General features: G+C 41.4%; 1 protein-coding gene across 3 annotated transcripts in view; it reads right to left on the bottom strand.

Annotated features, from left to right (window-relative positions):
* Positions 1 to 21532, bottom strand: part of RAB11FIP4 (RAB11 family interacting protein 4) — a 128156-nt gene that overhangs the window by 105315 nt on the left and 1309 nt on the right. The gene's annotated exons all lie outside the window — the stretch shown is intronic.

Genomic DNA, 21532 nt, shown 5'->3' with positions numbered 1-21532 from the left:
TTTTTTCAGTCTGAGGACAGGCCAGAAATTGTTACGAATCAGCCAAAAGAGAGCTCTGACACAAGACAAAATCTAGCTGTCAGTGAACTGATGTGGGACACCACCCTGATGCTAAGTCAAATATACGTAGCTGCTAATTCAGTAACAGGAATCTAGTCCCCAGCCTGTTTAGCTAGAGGTCTTTTATATGAGCTGTAAAATTGGATTTTAAAAAAACAAACAAACAAAACAAAACACACTCACATGTGCCCTCTGCTTCCCCAGAACAAACCACTCCGGGGAAGCCAATGCAAAATCATATTCTTGCGTGCAAGCTTTCCTCCTCTGCTAGACTGTTATCCAAGGGCTCAGATTTGAGACACAGGGTCCCTGTCACAAGTTTATGGTGTGCTGGGAGGAATATTGTTCTCCCCCCCTTCCCACTCCCATTCTCGGTTAACTACAGCATATTCTAATTCTTGCACAATTGGTGCTGCGTAAGTGAAAAAGGCTTCCTGTAAAGTACTAGGAAAAGTGGTGAAAGCAATGTAATTGGTCTATTTAGATTAATGGTCCCAGCACATACAGCACATTTTATACTAAGTCACAGAGCTGTTTATACAGTACCTGGGCCCAATTCGCAAGTGGACATAACACCCACATTTCATCTAACACTTTAAACTACCTTGTATTTTATCACTGACATTGACTTCAGGTTACTGCTGAGAGATGGGCAGATATGGCAAGAGCCGGAGATTAGGCACGAGATACCACTAAAGCCAGCACAGATGTACTGCATCCCAAATCCTGCCCTTGCAAACTGAGTGTGTCCTGATGGAGCAAAGAACACAGAGAGAAGTCTGGCTAGATGTGCAGATCTCCTCCAGCCACCCACTAGAGTAAGACCTGAAACACAACAGCAACACTCTCAACACTGTGTGAAATTGTATCAGATGCAAGGTTTAACAGTTGGCTAGTTAAGATAAGAGCAAGCAACAACAAATTTTACTTCCTTCCCTATAATGAAAGGTTTTCTCAGACTCCTTGTGTTATTTTTCCCCTAGTGAAAGCTTTCAGAGCTATGCTGGAGTAATAGAGGATAGACAGCCTGTAGCTCTCATGTAATTATCAGTTGTCGTCTCATCTGAAAGACAACCCAGAAAGGCTCCTGCTGTGTCAGATGTACAATTAACTTGTTCTTCTCTAGCAAGGGCACTGCATGAGTGAAATGGTTTGGAGGCTCTTCTTTCTCCCAACAAACACCTGACAAAGCTGTGCTCTCAGTTCAAACCTGGGAACGGCTGTAACTGTTTTTACCTTGGTCTCAGTCCTTCAGTATTACTGTCATTGATTTGTATGGAAAATCAGTTGTTAGCCTACAGCCTTCTACTATGGTTAGTGCTGCAGCTCTAGGTGTCCTGCTCTGTGGATGGCATTTACACATGCTTCAACCCAGGACACAGGTAGACTGTGCAGGGTAAACTGCACTGTGCTTCTCCTGATATACAGTATGTGGATGGTCCACTCAGATTCACAGGTCTCTGCAGTACGCCATTCACAAGAAAATATGTTCAAACACACATAGAAGCTTCAAATCATGCAGTCAGAAATGCTGGCATTACACAGTTTGGTTTAATTTCACCTGACCATGGCATACAATAAACATAGTTTGGCTTATATGATATACCAAACACTATCTCTGCTCTTGCAGCTGATCATCTGATCATGCACATCATCATGTGCTGTCATTTCACAGGCTCCTGAAAACTCCCTGTGAGCTTTCATCTTACTGGGTGCTTAACAGTGGCTCTCCAGAGTATCACACTGCATGGCAGATTAATGCCCCATACTTACCCAAAACATTAGACCAACATCCACAGGCAGCATCTGGACTGTCCAGTGCAAGCTATGTGCCCTGTATATGGGCTCAGCACTGATGTGGATTTTGCCCTTTACAGCTTTTGGAAATAAGACAGGGAAGCAGAGGCACAGGATATAGCAAACTCACGGCCTGTTTGGAGGAAATAATGAAGGGTGAATTCAATGTAAGAACCCAAGGAGAATGGAATATTCAGAGGGTCAGGTGGCAGCAATAAAACATCACACTTCGCATTACTATTGAACAGAACAATTTATCAGATACTCTCAGTAAATTGTAATACTGGTTCCACTTCCCCATCCCAGAAATAAACTTCTGTTACATACCAATTGCTGAGCAGATAGGTATCTACAGCCAGTGCAGCCCAGTGACAAAGCTACCATACATCAACTGCTCCTGGTCTTCAAAAGGACAAAATTTACACACTAGACAACGTCAAGATAAAGCACTCATTAAATAAAAGAGAAAGTCACTGCAAATTCTGCTTAGCATTTTTCACTTCACTTTATAAAGAGAATGGAACAAACTCAGGACCTGCCAAAAGAAGAAAGGAAATACGCCAAAGAAATCACCACCTAGCACATAGCATACAGCCAGCAAGTTCAAATTCTGACAGCAGAAAAAAGGCAGCAGCAAATCCTGTGCAAATAACTCACCTATAAAGACTTGGAATGAGGGAAAAGACTTTAAGCATAGGCCACTGAAGTTGAGCACAAACAGGGATCAGTGACACTAAAATCATGGAACTAATGTAAAATATTTACTCTCAGAAGTGGAAAAAAATGACACAGAGCTTTAAAAGTGCTGTACATTTCTAAAGCACTGGACTGCTGATGCAGCCTGAAACTGGTCGAGCAAGGGCAGACCATACCTGTCTGTCACTGTCCCTTAACCAGATGTTACTGCTCTTGCTCATCCATCAGAAGAGCTGATCACACCAGTGCTCCCACCCTCCATTGCAGCCCAGAGAAGCATATTCTGATTTTTAAGTCTCGAAGTCTGTGGACAGCCAGTGAGCTGCCATGTGCACAGAAAAGCTCTTCCAGAAGTAATGTTAGTATGGCAGTTCATCAGCCTTCCACCCCTGGCACTGGAGTCCAAGCTCCATGTTTAGTAGGGTGTGTCTGGAGTTCACAAAGGATGGGAGAAAGCACTCTGGGCATACCTGGGAAGATGTTCTCTGGAGCTGCTCTCCTTTGGCTCTGCTAGCATAGCCAGAAAAGCAAGAGTATGAATGAAGTGAAGCTCTGGACCCACAGTTAAGGAGGAGGTAGACCAGGATGAGACCAAAACGATACTGATTACTAAAGGTTTCCAAATGATGGCTGACACACACTGCTTTTTCCTGCACAGGGCTGTGAGGCTGGAGCCAGCTGCTTAAGGACTTCTGCACAGCACAGCAGCTCTTGGCTGGGCTGGCATCCACCCCTTTGACTGTCTCCTGTGCACAAAAAGGGGGAAATTCCTGATCAGACAGAGAGCTTGGGCAGTTTTTCCACAACAACTGTTTATACCTGCATCTCTAAGAAGCAAGATAAAGAGACCTGTAAATATTTAAAACAGCATTTATTAATTACCACCTTGTTTCTTCTGTATAATTGTTACATAACTGCTTTGGGAATAGGGCTCCTCAGTTTTAAGCGTAAACTGGTACAGCCCCTTCTGCTCTAACAGAACCATTACAGACCCTATTCCAATCTCAGAGTGGCATCAATCAGAATTTCATTAAAGCTCAGACAGTTACACCAATGCTAGAGTAATGGAGAACAGAGTTAGACCCCTGAAGTGTCCTTCAATCTAACAGAATAAAAATCCTAAACAGAATTTGCTCATCTAATAACATAAATTTTTCCAGGTGGTTTTCCATGAGGTCACTAAAACCTCTCTTTTCTTTTATTCGTGTTCCCAGTGTTCTCAAGAGTGTCAGAGGACAGACAAGTTCTCCCTGTTGTTAGCTCTTTTATGCCAGTAAAAAAACAGAGTATGAAGCTTCTGGGATTTTCAGCAGTAAAGACCAAAGACAGTCAGTCTAAGATGAAACATCTTTGCTTTTGTTTGAAATGATTAGTGAAATCTTACCACAAGGACAAAGACACTGAAAAGATTTAAACAAGTGCTTGGTTTGCATTTAAAAGTTTTAGTTCAGAGCTCACAGGCATTTTGGTCCAGGTTTGGCTGATCCCAGTTCAGACAAAATTATGACTCTTACATACAATCAGAATTGTATCTTCCCTTGCTGCCATAGACACATCTACTCTTTCTGTAAAGATCTGTCTACTCCTTCTGTAGACATGAGCTAGGAGTAAGTTTTTGTTCTTCCTGAGCAAGAAATTAAAGCAGGAACAAGAAAATCTGGGTTTAAGCAGTCGGTAGAGGTTACAAATCACAGCTGTCATTGGTAAGAGAAAGTGAACACTGCAGAAAGACATCTACAATAAATACAGTGGTCGCATGTGTGTTCAGCCACTGCTCATTAGTCTTTTGCATGTAATACTGCAGAGAAATCTGCTGATACCCTTTGAGACAGTCTTTCCATCCTTCTCCCTTCTGCGTTCTCTACAACTCACCCACTAGCATTTCTGCTGAGTGCCCTTTAACTGATTTGAAAGTGTCAGGACTGATTGTTTGCTCAGTCTGTCCCATAATTTTAAAATCCAAGTCAATTTTAAACATACTGAACAGACACCAGGAAAGGTACCTTATTCTCTTCCACTCTATCCCAATGATTCTGAGGCTTATTAATTTTCTTTGCACCTATTTTTAGCTCTGTATTAACCACCATGGCCCTTGGTAAAGGATGCTCTTCTAAATACATGGCTGATCCTCTTCCCCTCCTCTTCAAGGTACTTGTAGCAACTAAGTTAGGTTCTGATCTGGCCATCCTCTGTGGACACACGGAGCCCTCCTGCAGCCAATGGAGCTCCACAAAGGTGCAAAGCGATGCAAGGTTTTGCAATTTCATTGTTATTTCCATTTGTTTGAGGAAATTTCCTACTGGCCACCTCAGTAGACTAGTAGACTTTTCAAGCATTCAGAGGGGAGCCCATGCAGAACAAGCCAACACTCAGGTACATCTAAACTTCACCACCTGACTTACGTGTGCTGATGGACTAGATTTTGTCATACTCAGCCACATTCATACATGCTCAATCTTCCCATGGAAAGCAAACACGAACTTAACCCTGAACTGCAGTGGAGGATATGGTCTGACTCCACATAATGGTTGGAAACCAGGACAGTTTGCTCTCTTTGGCATGAGGAACATACTCATAAAGAGCAATAGGGAAGACGGTGCCAGATGACCACACCATCTTTTTCTAACATTACAAGTTGGTTTCCAGGCAATTGGTCAAGCTTGTTCACGAACACTCAGACCAGACAGTGAAATGGAAAAGCAACTTTATGTCCACTTCAGCAACATACATTCAGTCTTTTTGTAACAGGATAAAATGAGATGCCATGTTTCAGGTTCCAGCTTCTGACAACACCCCATCTTTGATTTAGGAAGAAGATGGGAGGGAGAAAATGCATATAAGAAAAAGCTATTTAAAGACAGCAAGAGTCATGAGAATTACAGGTAATTTGGCCAGTTTCCTGCCAGATACAGATATGACACTTTCACATAACATGCTCTTGTGCTGACTAATGCATCACTGCAACAAACCGTCAAAATATGTTGACAGACCTTCACGTAGTGAATAGGAACCTGTTTATTTTATTGTTAATCCTCCTACTGTAATTCAGCTTGATGGAATTGCATATGTCCATTTGTTCTCAATGCACAGATTATCCAACACGCAGTAAGGCCCCAATTCAAAGATGCTGTCTAGATGGTGGAGGTGTTTTTTCAGGTCTGGATAAACAAAGCTGTTCACACTTTTGAACTCCAGGGTCTGAGCTCCCTCTGAAATCCCACAGAAGACGGGAACTTCACTAAGGGTTACGAACCTACACTAGCTAGGAAAGATTTAAGGGCAGAAAGGTGCATGACAACAGTCACTGGAAAGACTGCTGTCCCTGCAAGAAAGACAGAACATAAAACTGGGCCTCAAAGTAGGGCTATAGGTAGCAAAAGAAAAAGAAGAGACCGACAAAGGAATAGAAAACAGACAGGAGAGGAAACAAAACAGGAAGGAAAAGATCAGCAACGTTTAGCATGTGCTTCTCACCAAGTGTGTGAACAGTTGCACAGACACCAGTAAGATTGCTCAGTGTCTTAGGTGTCTGCCCTTAAAGTCTGCAAGACTTTACTATGAAAGTAGTACACGCAATCTGTATACTTGGGTGAGCCAGGAAAGAATTTCCTGCATATATTTTCCTTTTTCTCTGTTATTTTGATTAACCTGATTGCTCTTTACTGCAAAGAGCAGAGCTCTCGGGAAACCAGGAAGTTTCTATGAAGCTCATCTTAGGTGTGATGTATTCAAGCACCTTTTCTGCACCTGGGTTATTTTAAAAGGTCAAATATAATTGCAAACTGTAGATGGAGGGTACCTGTACCAAAAATCTTCTCTTACATATTCTATGGCATACGTATGTGAGCTTCCTCACTGCTGTCTGTGATTAAGGTGGATCTCAGATCCTTAATAAAGCTATAAAGCAGTTTATTTATCCAAATAAAAAGATTATTTCTATCTTTCACTTGAATTCATTTAATTTATATATTTGAATGTTTTATGGCAAACGAGGAGTCAACGGCTTGAGTCACAGTGGCTAGCATTGGGCTGTTGGCAACTAGAGCCCCCAGTTTAATCAGAAATTACTGCCAAGGAACAGACAGTGTTTGTTTCCAGACCAAGTAGGTTGTCAGAATATATTGTGTTATCATTCAGTCTGACAGCATTATCTCAAAGTGTTGACTCAGACCTGCCTTGAAGATATACTTTGGAACATCTTGATCAGCAAGCTAATTTCCTTCCCAGCTCCGCTCTGCTATTCAGAATCTCACCTTGCAGGAATGCTAGTCAGTCTAGCCCAAATTCAGCACAACTGCAGATCGTGTGCTTCAAAGGAAGAAGCATAATCTCAGGGTGTTCCTACCTATTCCCAACTGCCCAACAGGACAGTTTTCTGAAACAGGCCACAAATAGTCCTGTTGAAGTCAGGGCTACTCATGCACACAGCCAAGCATGCGCTTAAGTACCAGTTCAAAATTTTGCAGGTTCAAATCCCCTGTCTGTCAAGACAAGTTTCTGGTTCTCTATTTTCTGTTTCCTAGCCTTATTCCCTTAGAGCTATCTCTTGAAGACGTAGCCCTTAGCTCATCAGGAATATGATGCTATAGCTTGGGAAGACTGATTTCATAATATCTCAGCATTCCCAACAGGTGTCTAGCCTAGCCTTAAATATCTTAAAAATTTTACAACTACTCTCAGCAGCTTCTTCCGCTGCTTAGCTCTCCTTACAGATAATAAAACAGAATCAAACAATAATTTTTCCTTTTGGAAAAAATCCTGTGGCAGTGAATGGAAATGATAGATTTCTACTCTGCTTGTAGAATTTAATAATGAAATGTACTTTTGCTGTGGAATTCTATGGCACAGTTAAAACCTTAGAAAGCTGTCAATTTTTTATATCCCCTGTGTTTTCAGATTAATTTCTAAAGAATCATGTTAAAATGGATGCCCCTAATCATACGGGACTTCTTGAGGGGAAAAAAATAAAGCTTAAGATCAGCAAATCACTGCTGTATGCATTCATCTTGAAACTTTTATTCCCGTTCAACAGAAACCATCAATGCTTTTATCTTCATACACCTAGTTCCTACTAACATCACTGGGATCTGAGCACATACCTAAGCACTTGGCACAACTGAAGCCTATGTTTTTTCCTCTCATTCATTGCCTTTATCAACGGTATAAATTCTACCACAGGTATCAGGCTATCCATCAGTGTCTGACTATACTTACGCAGAGGAGGAGCAGTTGTGCAGGCTGTACGTGACCTCCTTGCAACAATGCTGCTGTTAAAGAGATCTTCCCCTGCCTTTTAGAAACCTAACACCTTTTTTTTTTTTTGCTTTTCTTTGTATTGACAGATTTTCAGCACAAGTAATGGAGCTTCTTATCAAGATTGTCAGCATCACAAACTCTGGAACTGCAGCACTGCAGTATCAGAGCCTACAGGGCTGGGGTGAGTAATTGCTCCCAGATTCTTCTGCAAGTCACTGAGAGATTTCAAATCCCCTTCTCTGACACCTGTGCAACTCCATTTGATGTCTACGAATAGTGCTAAGAGGACAACACACTCTGTGTGTTAATACAGCACGATAAAACCTGTCTTCTAGAGCCACCAGTTAGTGTATCGCACTGTTGCATTCCTATTAGCAACAGCAAAGAGAAAAAAAAGAGGGAGCAGAGCAGCACTGCTATCTACCACTCCAAGACACTCTTTTGTAACAAGACTTGCTGAGTAAGAGCCAAGGCTGTAGGAATCTAAGCCTTCAGTTTAGATCTCCTACCATGTGGCAGACCCGGAATATTCATTACCTATTAAAAGCTTTGAAAGTGTAAATTTATCCCACAATCAAGCGAACTGATTTATTCACACAGCTGAGTCACGCTCATTTACAGCCTGTGACCTAAATCTATTAATCCGCCCCCCCCTCCCCCCAAAAAAAGTCTTTTTTATTTTGGTAATATTAGTTGAACAAAGGTGAATATTTTAAAATTGTGTGCGGCATTTCTTTCAAGCAGTGGCTGACACACAACTCAGCACTGTGCTAAGCCTGCCTTCCTTGCTGGTCCCAAGAAGTGGTGCAGATATTGCTTATGTTATCTGGCATGTAGTGACCCACTTAACAAAGACTTCATAAAATCTTCATGGGAATCACATCAGCTCTTTAATAAAAGTCTCTGAAGTGCCAAGCAGCAAATATGATGGAAACCTCACCTAAAGGGAACAGTAACTCCCTCATTAATAACAGAAAGCACAATAGCCAGTTCCAACAGTGGGGAAAATTGTTCTGTTGAGAGCAATGTGTTACTGGGTCTAGCACCTCCTGAGTCTTTTCCTAGGGCCAAGGTAAAATTTTGATAAGCCTCTGCTGTACTTGGGAAATAAAATCACATTTTCAAAAATGACTGGAGCTTTTTGGAGTCACTGACTTTCAGCAGAATTAGAGAAGCATCAAATACAGTTTGGGGGTTTACATTTAAAATGCCATCAGAATTTAATCTTCTGATAGCTTCTCCTTTCCTCCCCATCTCATAGCCTATGACATTCCCCGAGTTCATCGCTGATATCATAAATAGCCCCATGAGCTCCTGAAAGAAGAATGAGTTTTTGAAAGGTTAGTTAAAGTTCAGCCCTGTGCTGAAATTGCCATCACGATCTAATTACAGTGTGCACTGAGCACACACTTTGGGTCTTAAAATCAATTTCCATTCCAGACTGGCAGTTTGCTCCTAGAAATCAGTTCTTGCATGTAGGTATTAAGATATACACACATACATATTCAAATAATGTAAACACTGATACCCTGTTTCACAGCTTTGTGCGTTTCACCTGTATTTCCTTTGTATTCATTCACCGCTGTCCATCTGTTTGCAATCTATCCATTTGAAGAGAACATCCTTCTTCCCCCTTCCCATTGGGATCCTTCTGCCCAATTCATTTAGAGAAACCACAGGTTGGTGTTGATCACGGCACACAAACAGCATTGTTGACAGCAGGTTCACCAAAATTAAGCAGGCATGATGACTAACAAACTGATTGTAAAATGGGTAAGTTTCTATCAATAGCAAGAGTGGGAGAGAAAATAAAGAAAAAAAGAGAAATGAAAGTTGAAATGGTATTTGGTTAATTAGAGAAATACCTTCTGTGACTGACACACCTGCTATTCAGTGAATGACACAAGCTCCTAAAACACTGTGAGCTTTGAAGTAGTTATACAGTGTGAAAAAGGGAAGAAAGGTACCAGTGTACCAGTTCAATGAGGTCAGGTCACACAGGCACCTTCAAAGGACTCTGAGAACACCCTTCTGGAGTCTCACTTCTTCATACAAAATCCCCAAAATAAAAGGCCAGTTCTACATCTTTGTCCCTGCAGAAGGTGCTCCAGAGGATGCTCTGCTTGGTGTCCTTGTGGGCTCAGGAACCATCTCTGGTGAAGCCAACAACAGTGAACGCAAGTGTCCCTTCAGCCACCCTGTGCCATGCAGAAGTATGGAAGATGAACCTGATTCTCGTATCTCATCACAGAACAAAGTAAAAGAAAGGGGGGGGGAATCAGACCCAATGTTTCACAGCTGTTATCCATGGCAAGCCTTCCTCCTGTAAAAAAGGTATCTGAAATGTGTCTCTTCACACTTCTTCCCCAAAATAGAGACACTAGCAATTTCTTGCTATGAGAGGAGAGTCTACACTCCTACTCTCTTCACCCTGTACTGTAAATCCAGGGAATCAGTGCTACAGAATAGTGCAACATCTACAAAACGCAAGCAATAGCAAGCACAGAATTAGAAGTGCCATTGAACAGAACGTATTGCTAAAGAGCTGCTGCAGCAGCCAATTGCAATAAACCCAAAGGTAATTTATAGCCACATTATTCCACCAACTCAATCAAGCAAGCTTTTCACCTGAAATGTTGTGTAAATCATTCGTGTCTATAACCACTTAGACCAACTCCTCCAAAGCTCCATTCCCTTCCAAACAGGGAGGGGATTACAGCTAATTTGCTCTAATGCAGCTAGAGCTAACTGACCACCATCATTTAAACAGGAGCCACCCACCAACAAGCACAAGCAATGACCAGCCCAAAACTGAAGCTGTCCCTGAAGACGGAAGGAATAAACTGGGAGAATAACATAGTGAGGCCAGAACATCATGCATTACTTCAAATAGCCTCCAGCAAAAAACAGCACCCAGACAGAGCTGTGATGCTGTGGAATGACAGTGGTGATTACAGTCCGTTCATGATGTGTCTCTTGAGGCATCGTTGATTCTCATGCATTAAATATCGCTGCTGCATGGCGCCCTCCTCCTCCTCCTCCTCACACCATTCTGTGGCCCCAGGCAGCAGCCTGATAGCAGCAATTTGGCCCAGCATGTGCCAATGCACAGAATATTCAGTGCCCACACCAAAGGAACAGCTGATACAGAAGACCACCAACCTCTACCAGCTGCTCCACCCGCTCAGGGAGTGGCGTGGTTCATTCACGCCGAGCACAAGCCAGAAGTACCAAGAGGATGCTTCCACACACCAGGATTGTCAAGTTTCTGAAAATGTATTTGGAATGCCATGGGGGAAGGAAAACTGTTGCTGGGAAAAGAAATGTAGTTCACAACACTCATACCAGGTTTACAAGAAAAATACAGTAAGAGAAATCACATGGACCTACGTACAAATAAAAAGCAATCTGTGTCTTGTACTCTTGGCAAAATGAAAGTAGTTTGTGAATATTTTACCTTTTCCTGAGGTTACCTGGGTGACTACCTAAATCAAGAAACAAATGATCTGCATCTGCCAGCATTCACACGAGGACGGTAACTTGACCTATGCCAAACTCACTGTACATAGCAAACTATCTTTTTGTCCATTGGAAAGACATCATGAGCTTGGTTAAAGCCAAAGCTTCCAATCCATCTGACATATCCAGAAATCCTCTAGATTACCAGTACAGTCATCTGACAAGGTGACTACTAGGACAGTTGTGAGGTGGTAGATTATTGATAAAGATAGTAACGTCACCCCCAAAATAGCACTGGCAGTTACAGATGTATTCACCTCCAAATTTAGACTTTCCCAAATGATAGCTGTCAACAGCAGAATGTTCAAACCAATTTCATTCTCTAAACAAGACATGTTGGACTGTCTGATTGGGAGCAAATATCACAGCACTTTCCAGTAAATGCATCCAACTGTGCAGAAGAGCTTGCATTTGGCTAAGGGCACACAATTCCCAGGTGAGAAGGCAAGATGCAGTTTTCCTCAGTGGAAACTTCCATGCCTTGTAATTGCTCAGTAAGAGCAGCAAACCTGACATTATCAAAGCTCCTTTGAAGATGTGTCCCAAAACACTCCTCAATTCTTTATTTTCAAACAATCCCAAAGAGAACTGAGGAATGAAACATACAATTCACTCTTCACACTGGAGGCTAAAATTCACAAGTTTCACCAATGTCTGGCTGCAGTAAATGAAGTCAGACTTCATTTGCTCAAAGCCAGGGAATGATCAGGCAACTGTGACCGCAAGCTGTGAAAACCAATAGGCAAAGAAACAAGTACTCATGAGCCAAAATCCTATGTTCTCTTGTACCACCCTTTAAAGCTGTTCTGCTTCCTGCACAAACTCACCGATTTTCTTTTCCTAAAGTTTACATTCTTCTAGTCTCTTACACAGCTTGGCATTATCCATGGTTTTGCTTTACCTATTGCTTTATTTTCCCCACAGCTCTGGAAAACTGCAAGCTGAACATACCTCCAATTAGGCAGAGGAGAGATGTACCTAATAGCATATTTTCCTCTTCCTCCTACATCCACAAAGTCTCTGCACTTGCTCGATACATAGCTTGCTAAATAATTGGTTTTTCAGCTTTCTCACCAAGTAAAGGAAATCAAACCCATTTTTTTTCTTTTTCCTGTTTCTCAGAAGAAAACAGAAAAAATGCTTTGTGTTGGGCAAAATCTTACGTTTTGGAGCATTTTCACTTGTTGTTTGCCAAATATTTCAATTTCAATTTTGTCAATAAAAACCTAGCTTCAAATGGAAACAATCAAGATATACTTAAAAAAAAAACCCAAAAGGTGAAGTTAATTACATTCCTACTTTTTTAAGGCAAAAATAATTTGCCAAACTCATCTGAAATTTTAGGAATTTTTTTTTTTCCACTCTTCACACACAAACCAGACTTGGGGTCTATACGTTACTTGCCAAAAGAAGAGAGTAAGGAAACATCAGCTTCAGCTGAGACACTGTTATATTGTTCTGTATTGCTGAGATGCTGACACACTCCAAATGAGCCAACACTTTGAGCTTCTCAGCACTGAATAAACACATAATTAATTGTCCACATCCTACCATAACAATTTTATGTTGTCAACAGATATGTCTGTTGTCAGATATGCCTGACAACAGGAAGGAACACACAGGTTTGAAGTGAGTTGCTAACCTCTATCGAGTATGCCTGTGGCAGAGTTAGGATACTCTGATTTGGAACAGCTTAGTCTACAATTCTTTTTCATTATGAAAATGGATTACCTGATGGAAAAAATCCCGAAGACACCCATTCAGAAAAGGAGAAACACTATTCAACATTGCAGTTCTTTTTAGACCAAGACAAGCACACTGCTTCAGAGCACTCTCATCAATGCGTTATCTTTAGCCCTCCCAGCATCACTAGGTTCCCCCAATAAAATCAGTAGGCCAGTATAGTAGTTCTTTGGCACTGTTTTTCCCCGAGATTCCCCTCTAACAACAAATATAAAACACTTCTCTTTCTGTTCTACAAAGCTATCCAAGCTGCTGACTCTGCTAACAAACATGAATTTACTGCATCATAAAAACATCTGTATTTACTCAAAGTTGCTGTGCATACACCTGAAGAACAGGATCCAATTGTTATTACACACGTGCCTCAGACTAAATCCCCAAATCAATGCCCTTGCTCTGTACGGTGCTTCAATCAGCCTCTGAAGTTGAGGGTCCTATCTTAAAGTTGCTGCTCAGGGCTGTCCCCCCACTCACTGAGCACAGCTCTCCTGTGGACAGAATCAGTCTATTGAATTAGCACTCTTCACCCAGGCACAACTGGACCTGGTGGTGCATGGATCCAGAAGAAAGCACAAGGTTATATAGCAATTGTTATGGAGGATGCATAAAGCCTGAAATAGTGCTGTATAAAAATTACACTCCCATGAAATACATTTTTATATGATACAAGACGGCCTTGCTCCCATTCCAACACACCTGCTCTCATGACCCTCACAGTTCAAACAGGCTGGCCCAGCAGCCAACACGAGGCCACCCCAGCTTGACAAGGCTGTCAGCTAGCTCATGGCCACATTACATGCCCAGATGCATCACTGAACACAACAGCTGCCATGCTGGCCAACCAACCCAGCAAGTGAACCAGGGCCCTCAAGAGCAAATTTGTTTTAAAAACTGAATGAAAGCAGCCACAACACCTAGACAGGGTGACTACAGGCTCCCATCTTCTCCAAGCTGGATGCAAAGGGGGTCTGTTCTATACCACTGACCACAAGCTAGTGCTTGGTCTGTTGCATGATGAACATCAAAACCAAATAAAGAACCAGCAAAAGAAACAACAACAGAGCTAGTCTTTACTGCAAGGCTGCAAATCCTACAGTCAATCCTCATTCCCTTACAGCATACAGCGGTCACACTGCTGAATGCAATGGGCGTGGGATTCCTTGGGTCAAAATGCCAAACCTGCTCTCACTGATGCTGCTTGTAGTCCCAGTGAGTAAGGACAGCAGAATCTCTCTCTTACTACATCCTTTTTCCTTTCATTAGCACTCCCCATCCCTAGAAGCATGCAGCCTTCCACAGCTGCCTTTAATCCTCTTCCGAGCAGCCTCTGTTGTATTTTGACACACCACCGCACCAATCCAGCACAGAAGAGACTGCAACAAAATTCTTCTAATGAGGGCCCCACAGCTTTCTACTGTTCCCAGTAGCTAACAACACTGAGAAAGGTGGCCTTGGCACCATTACTGGAGGATTCTCTACTACTTTATGGTGACAGAATATAGTATTGCACAGGGACAAAAGAGTAAGTACCAACAATTACAAATTGTCTCTGTGTTGACATCTCTGTGGCATTTCACTTTCTGAATTGCTATTAGCTACTGTATCCTAACATATACATCATATGGTTTAATTGGGTAAAATATGTTCAACTGATCGTATAGTCACTTGCTACAAAAACAGTGAGATCACCAATATTTTGGGACAGTTTCTCAAATCTATTAATAACATGCAAACATATGGACAAAGCTGTTTGTATCTGCACATTTGTTTGGGGTTTTTTATCATAACAACAGAAGTGTCATCGGAAAAGAATATCATCCCATGTTCCAAAAGCCATCTGGATCCCACTGGGGAAGGTCAGTTCATCAGGAGGTGATGGAACAACACCAGAATGTCTTCACTGGCCCAGTGCAAATCTTCACAATAAACCAGGCACTGAGGATGCCCAGAATGACCCACACATAGGGAAAAATGTGAAGCATGCTTTATCAGCAAATTTGCAGCTGGTGTACCAGAAATGTGACCCAGTTTCGAACATCACAAAACACTGCCACAGGCTGAAGATCCCCTATAGAAAAGGGCTCCTTGCAAGCTTCCTATCCAAGGACTGCTTGCAGGAGTGCTGCACCATGACCCTGCTTCCCGGTAGGAGGCCAGTGTGACAGAGCCTGCTGTGGGGCAGCAGGGAACGGCTCTGTTCTCCAAAGAGCAGCCCTGAACCGAGAGGGAAAAGAAGTAGTTTGACAATGCAGGTGTATGTGTGATGTTATGGAACACCTGAGAAGACATGCATTGAAACGTAGATAATTTTAAAACTGACACCACTCTAGAGGAAGAAATTGGTTTGCTTGACACCCCTCATTCCACCAGGCTAACAGCCTCTTCATTCCAGAACAGACAATTCCAGTACCTTTCCTTCTAATTTCAGGAAACCTAACAGAGGAAGTCTCTACCATTTCTAAGCTTTTCACTTGACCCCCTAAAACCATAGCACTGTACCCAAACTAAATTGTCAAAGCAGCTTTAAAATCTGAAGAGTACATTGTAATTTTTCCAGGTCTGTGCCCTGTGCATTGATCCTGTCTCCCTTGCAGTATTTTGACCCCACAGTTCACTCCTGTCACTCACTCTGGGGCCAAACATACTGCAGAACTGAACTGGATGCAAGGCTTAGGAAGGAGACCTACTATTTTTGGTTTTTAACTGCACACAATATGTGAAAACAGCATTCATAGTTATATAAAAACACTTGCATTCTCTCCAAGTGAGGCCCTTCAATTATATCTTGAATAAAAAGGAACTCAGATGCATCATACAGTGCTTTGTTTACACTCACACTGCTGTTGTAAAACCATGTTACAGTACTAGCGATTGTGTCTGACGCTCTCTTTTATCATTCATGTACTTAATCACACCCTGCACTGAGTTAACTACGTTCAGTGCACTGATAGGTATTTGTTCAGCAGCCTATGTAAGTATGTAGGTCTGAGATCACGTGTGTCTCCCAAAATACTGCATATTTTAAGAACTGTTAGAACTTCATCTCTAGCTCTTGAGCAGACAGTCTAATTCAAAAATCAGATCAGGGATTTTAAAATGTTTGTGAATATTAGGATTAAAATCAGATAAAATTAATAGGAAACGATATTGTCGACTACACAGAATAAAAACAATCACATTTACTTATCTAAACATTATAAGGCAATTGATTCTTTTCCACTTTGTTGCTATAAAAGCACTGCTGCCAAGCATGAGTCAATTATGATAAATTGTAGGTAACAATGCAATTTAGAAACCAAGAAAATTTCTGTATTGGGGATCACCCCCACAAATACTATATGGCAGTGGCTTGTTTCCCCTCCAAGACTTTGCTGCTCCCTTGCAGCAATTTTGTATAAGTCACTTTTCAAAGCTTAATCATATTAAAGGAATAAAATCAGTATGTGCTAGAAATCTGAAATCCTCCCTAGGATTTGCAAAAGCAAATTTCTGGAGAACATGCAGACATGTCACAGACAAAGAATACCAATTTCACAACTTAACAGCATGGATTAAATCAGGCATGGAGAGGGGGGGAAGAGGGAGAAAAATTTACATAGAAAATATCTGGTCTTGCTAGGCAGCTGAATGTTTTAACTTCATCAGTACATACGCTACCTTCCATACTGTACACAAAAGACGCAGTACTGTCTTCTATGCTTGATCCATATGCTAACTTTTTTCTTTACTTTTGCATTTAATGATAAGACAACACAGTATCTGTATTAAATGCAAACACTGAGGTAGTTATAAAACATAGTCATTTAAATATCAAGAATTGCTATCAAAATTGTTTGCCTTTCCTTTAGGCATTAAGAACTTACTATTTCAGATCACTGACTTGTATTGCAAAACACAGCAACAATCAATTCTTAACTATATATATAACCCCCTCAGAGCTTCTACCTTTGAAATGCAAACATGTTACATAACGAATTAAACTCATGAGTGCACAGCAGACCTAGAGCTTCTCTCTTCATAACAGTGCTTCAGAAAAATGTTTCATTAACAGCAAGTTCTAAGCTTGCTTTATGTCAGCTGTTTAGAAACACATGCTTAGTTTCAGGATATACCAAAAGGCTATTTTAAACATATTCACTGCTAGTTTGTATTTAATTAGGAAGGCTACAGTGACTGTACCTTGACTAATCCATAAACTAAGTACCCCACTGTGCCATTTCAGAATTGCATTTTTTCCAAGTCACTGTAAATGATATGAAATATCTGGATCATTAGCAAATATAGTTTTGAGAAGTCTAAATGTGTGCTAGCCTTGCTGTTACCTAGAGAACACTATCACATAGGAGTGCTCTTTGCATCCTCGTTACATCTAGGCAAATATTTTATTTTTTCTTTCAGTAATTATTTCCAGGACAAGCAGAGAAGAAATAAGTCATAACTCTTTTCTGCCTCCATTATGAGAATGGCAGTACTGCTTGGTAACACCCTAATACTTTTCTTTCAACGTCTCGGTGCCAAAGTCTCTTTTTCTCATGGCTGCAGGTAAGTCCAGAGCACACTGCACATTATCAAGAAGGTGTGAACTAGTCTCTGTCATCATGCACACCGATGTAAATTTGCAGTGATTCCATTAATTTCTGGGTGCAACTCTGAACTGCAACACTACAGCTAGGAGCCTGAAATTCACTCAGACCATTCAGAAAGACTCCATGTTGTCATACAGTGAAATTACACTCCTGCTTTTTACAGGACAAGCTAGTTACGGAGTGGTTACAACAGAAGGGCTGTGTTTAGAGCATGACTTAATCAGGTGTCCCTGGGAGACGTCTGAGAGCAAGTCAAAATGGAGCATCAGGACTGTCATTAAACTTAGCCAGCAGCCACAATCTACTACCTGGGCAGCACTTGAGGTTGATGCCTTTAATTTCAGCCCAGAATGGGGATGAATGGAAGCAACTGAAATTAGCAACAAACAACTCCCTATTTCGATAGTTCCTTTTGGCCAGAAAGTTTCATTTGTTCACATGAAATATCTGAACTTGTTTTCAGCTACTTCTGTTCTACACCACTAGTAAACCATTGACTTCAAGTGAATTACTGTCCACTCACAAGAATAATTGATATTGGCCTATAGAATTTATTAGCTGCTCAAGTTCCCTCTCAGGTGTGACACTGCTTCAAGTTGATGAGCATCTGTTGATCTTACCATGACAAAGATTACTGTCAAAGCACCTGTATGGTTTGCACACCTCCAAAAGATGATTACATATCTCAAAAAGAAGTTGTCAACATGTTCAGTGTGTTTCACTTGTTGCTGAAAACTGAATGTAGAGTTTAAATAGAATCTGGCATAATGAAACATCAACTGGCACTATCCTGAAATACACATTCACACAATCCACTGCCAGAACTGGGGCTTGCTGAACACGTCACTCACAACGCTCCTAGACACTCGGCTGCTAGTGCAACTATCTTCCCAGTGAAAGGGAACCAGATGGCGAGCGACTCTTGGCATTTTTCAGTGTTATGTGAAGTTTTTCTTCAGCTAGTGAGTACATGCCATCCAGTCAAGTCGCTTTGGAAACAGCCCTTCACATCTTTCTTCAGATTTCTCCACAAACGGCAAACAGAACATTCCACAGGAAAGCAAGGCCCAAGCCTGCTGTTTTTAAGCACTGAACCAAAAGCCTCAGCAAGGAGTTTCTGTTGTCAGTGGAGATAAAGAAGCACCTCTGAAGGATTTATTTCATCCTTGGGTCCTGTTACACCCTCTCAGAGTTCAATTGCTCATCAGTGACCATGGAGGAAGATTAAGTCCCATAACTTAACATTTAACAACTCAGTTAAATGTCTACAGTCAGATGGGACGAACAGAGGCCAAAATGGCAAACTGCTTAAAAACATAAGTTCCACAAATATTTGTACAGGCAAGCAGTGCTTGACAGCTAGCCTGGTCTGCTGTTAATTCAGGCACCATAGCAGGAATTTAGACACATGATTGTGCTCCTGGCTCTGCCAAATTAACATGGCCAAGTCATTTCTTCCTCTAGTTGAACCACATGCCTTGTAGGGCAAAGCAAAAATTTGCAAGCAAACTTGCTAGAAGTGCTTCCACAGCCAAAACACCTTACCTAAACAGCTGCTCTGAGGCAATCGCTATTCTGCTGCAGTAGACTCTCAATGACTGCGTGGCAAGAAGAGGATTTCAGTGTGCATGGGAAAGGCAGAAGGGAATGGGGTACAGTAGTGATAGTGCAGTCTTAAAGAAGAAAAGCATCAAGCCATTAGAAGCAGAGACCTCAAAAGCCCACTAAAAGTAAAATAGTAAAAAAGTTAATCAGAAATGTTAAAGTTTATTATTTTGACTGAGCAGGTAAGGACTGCTTTGGTTGAACAGAAAGCTGCTGCCTTGCCGCAACGTTTTGCCTTGGGGCAGTTTTCAGAGAATTGTTATCTTTCAGGAATGATAAATTTCAGCATGTTGACTACACACACAGACACACAAAGAAGAAAGAAAAAGGAAATGGAATGAAAAAGAAAAAACAGAAAAGGCTAAATGCCCTACACAGTCCAAGCCACAAGCCCTACTGAAGTCGGTACTAAGAATTTATAGACTCCAAACTTTGGATGGCGGTAGCTCCGAGGGCATAGAGAAGAGGTGGAAAGCTGTGTGTATCAGGTTGCAACAACTGAAGGGACAGATACTCTCTCATTTCATAAACATGACCCAGGGCTACTGTTGGTAAGAGTCAGAATTATTCAGGCCACAATGCTACAAAATAGGATCCTTCTGTGGTCAAATGAATTACATAAACAGAAGGAGCAAATAACTTACACATGAGAGCAAATCAATCTTTCACTGATACCAATGGAAAGATTTCTTTTGAACGTAAAGGGAGCTGAAGTGGATCAGGCCCAAGAAGTGTAGCATGTTCAAATTAATTTTCAATGCCAGTAAATATGTTCTAATGTGTTAAAGGGAACTGCTCTCTAGCAGTGTCTCCTCAGTTTAATTTCATGAGATGCATTCCCGCACAGAGCTTATTAGATTCCTGCAGATGCAAGGTTGAAAGCACTGTGCTGTATGGGAGAATAGATTCTCACCGTCTCCAAACATCAACTGTGATTCATCACACATAAAGTTCATTTTTAACAAGACTTAAAACCAGACTAGCTCACCTACAGTAGTTGTTCTACAGTAAATCTGCACTTGGAAAATTGATTCTGTATTTCCCTAGCAAGCCTCTTCTGGTGATTTACAAATCCCATTTACCCAGCTGACACGTGCTCCTTTGAAGTCAAGGGACTGCTAGCCAATGACTACAATAGACACAGGGAAGCAAACCAGAACAAGTTATATTATAACCCTGATAAATATATAGATAAGACTTCTCTGTCCCAGTTTTGCAAATATCTTGTTCGAATGCTGCCAGTTACAACTGAACAAAATACAAAGGATGCATTTCTCATCACTGGTAATCTCTCCCGTGCCTGCCCAGTAAGCCAGCCCATCCTGAAACCTAGATACTACCACTGACAACTAGTACTTTTCTACTGCCATCGTTGTTGAGATTTCCAGTTTTCTCTTCCTTTCCATTCCATTTAAATATTTTCCAACTAATATACTCCAATTCACTCTAAGCTTATGAGATCACCACCTGAATCCTCCTTTACACCTTACAGAACCTGCTCCCCTCTCACAACCTTAGAGATTTCTAAGACCAAAAAGGATTGTTATCATCATCAATGCCATCCTGCTGCGAAACAGCCGGTGGAATTTGACCAGTCTTCCTCAGTGCTGCAAGAGAAAGCCACTGATCTACCTCCAAATAAATGCAGCAGTGCAAAGAGCAATTCTGATGCAGTGTATCTGGCATAAGGATTTAAAAATGCTTGTACTAGTTTACATAAAATTGTACAACTTACCAAGAGACAAAACCAGAAATCAATAAAGCTCTCTACTATTACTCATTTCTCCTCCTTATTTTGCTGGTTAAAACAAGAAACTCCAGCTTCTCATTAAGAAAATGTTTAACAGACCTGTGACTATCTGCAAGCAATAAGCCTTCTGTCTCCTGGTCTTCGATTTCATTCACAAGCTGTGTTTCATTACCAGCGGTAAGCCAAAAATAAATAATTTGCTCCAACAATTACTGTGAATTCACTCTGGTTTTGCTGCCTCTTTGGCATCTCTTTATACACTACCGTTTTATTGGCTCCTCATGTTAATTTGTTTTATTGTACTTTAAAAGGTTGGCTGATAGTGGTTTTCTGAGTCCTATCCTAGTCCAAATTCCACTCCCCCTCCCTGGCACCCAAAACTGCTGGGGCATATTGTGAAGCATCAAAGAGTTCAGTGCAATATCCTGAGAGTTCTAGGGAAAGCAAGCGTTTCTTGCGGGTTAATTTCGTTGGAGCTGCAGCCCTTGATTGAATCACTTAAGGGAACTGTTTCAAACCA

Source organism: Aptenodytes patagonicus, chromosome 16 (genome assembly GCF_965638725.1).
Source record: "Aptenodytes patagonicus chromosome 16, bAptPat1.pri.cur, whole genome shotgun sequence".
Classification (NCBI taxonomy): domain Eukaryota; kingdom Metazoa; phylum Chordata; class Aves; order Sphenisciformes; family Spheniscidae; genus Aptenodytes; species Aptenodytes patagonicus.
Note: the sequence above shows the minus strand (reverse complement) of the source record. Positions and strands in the feature narration are given on the sequence as shown.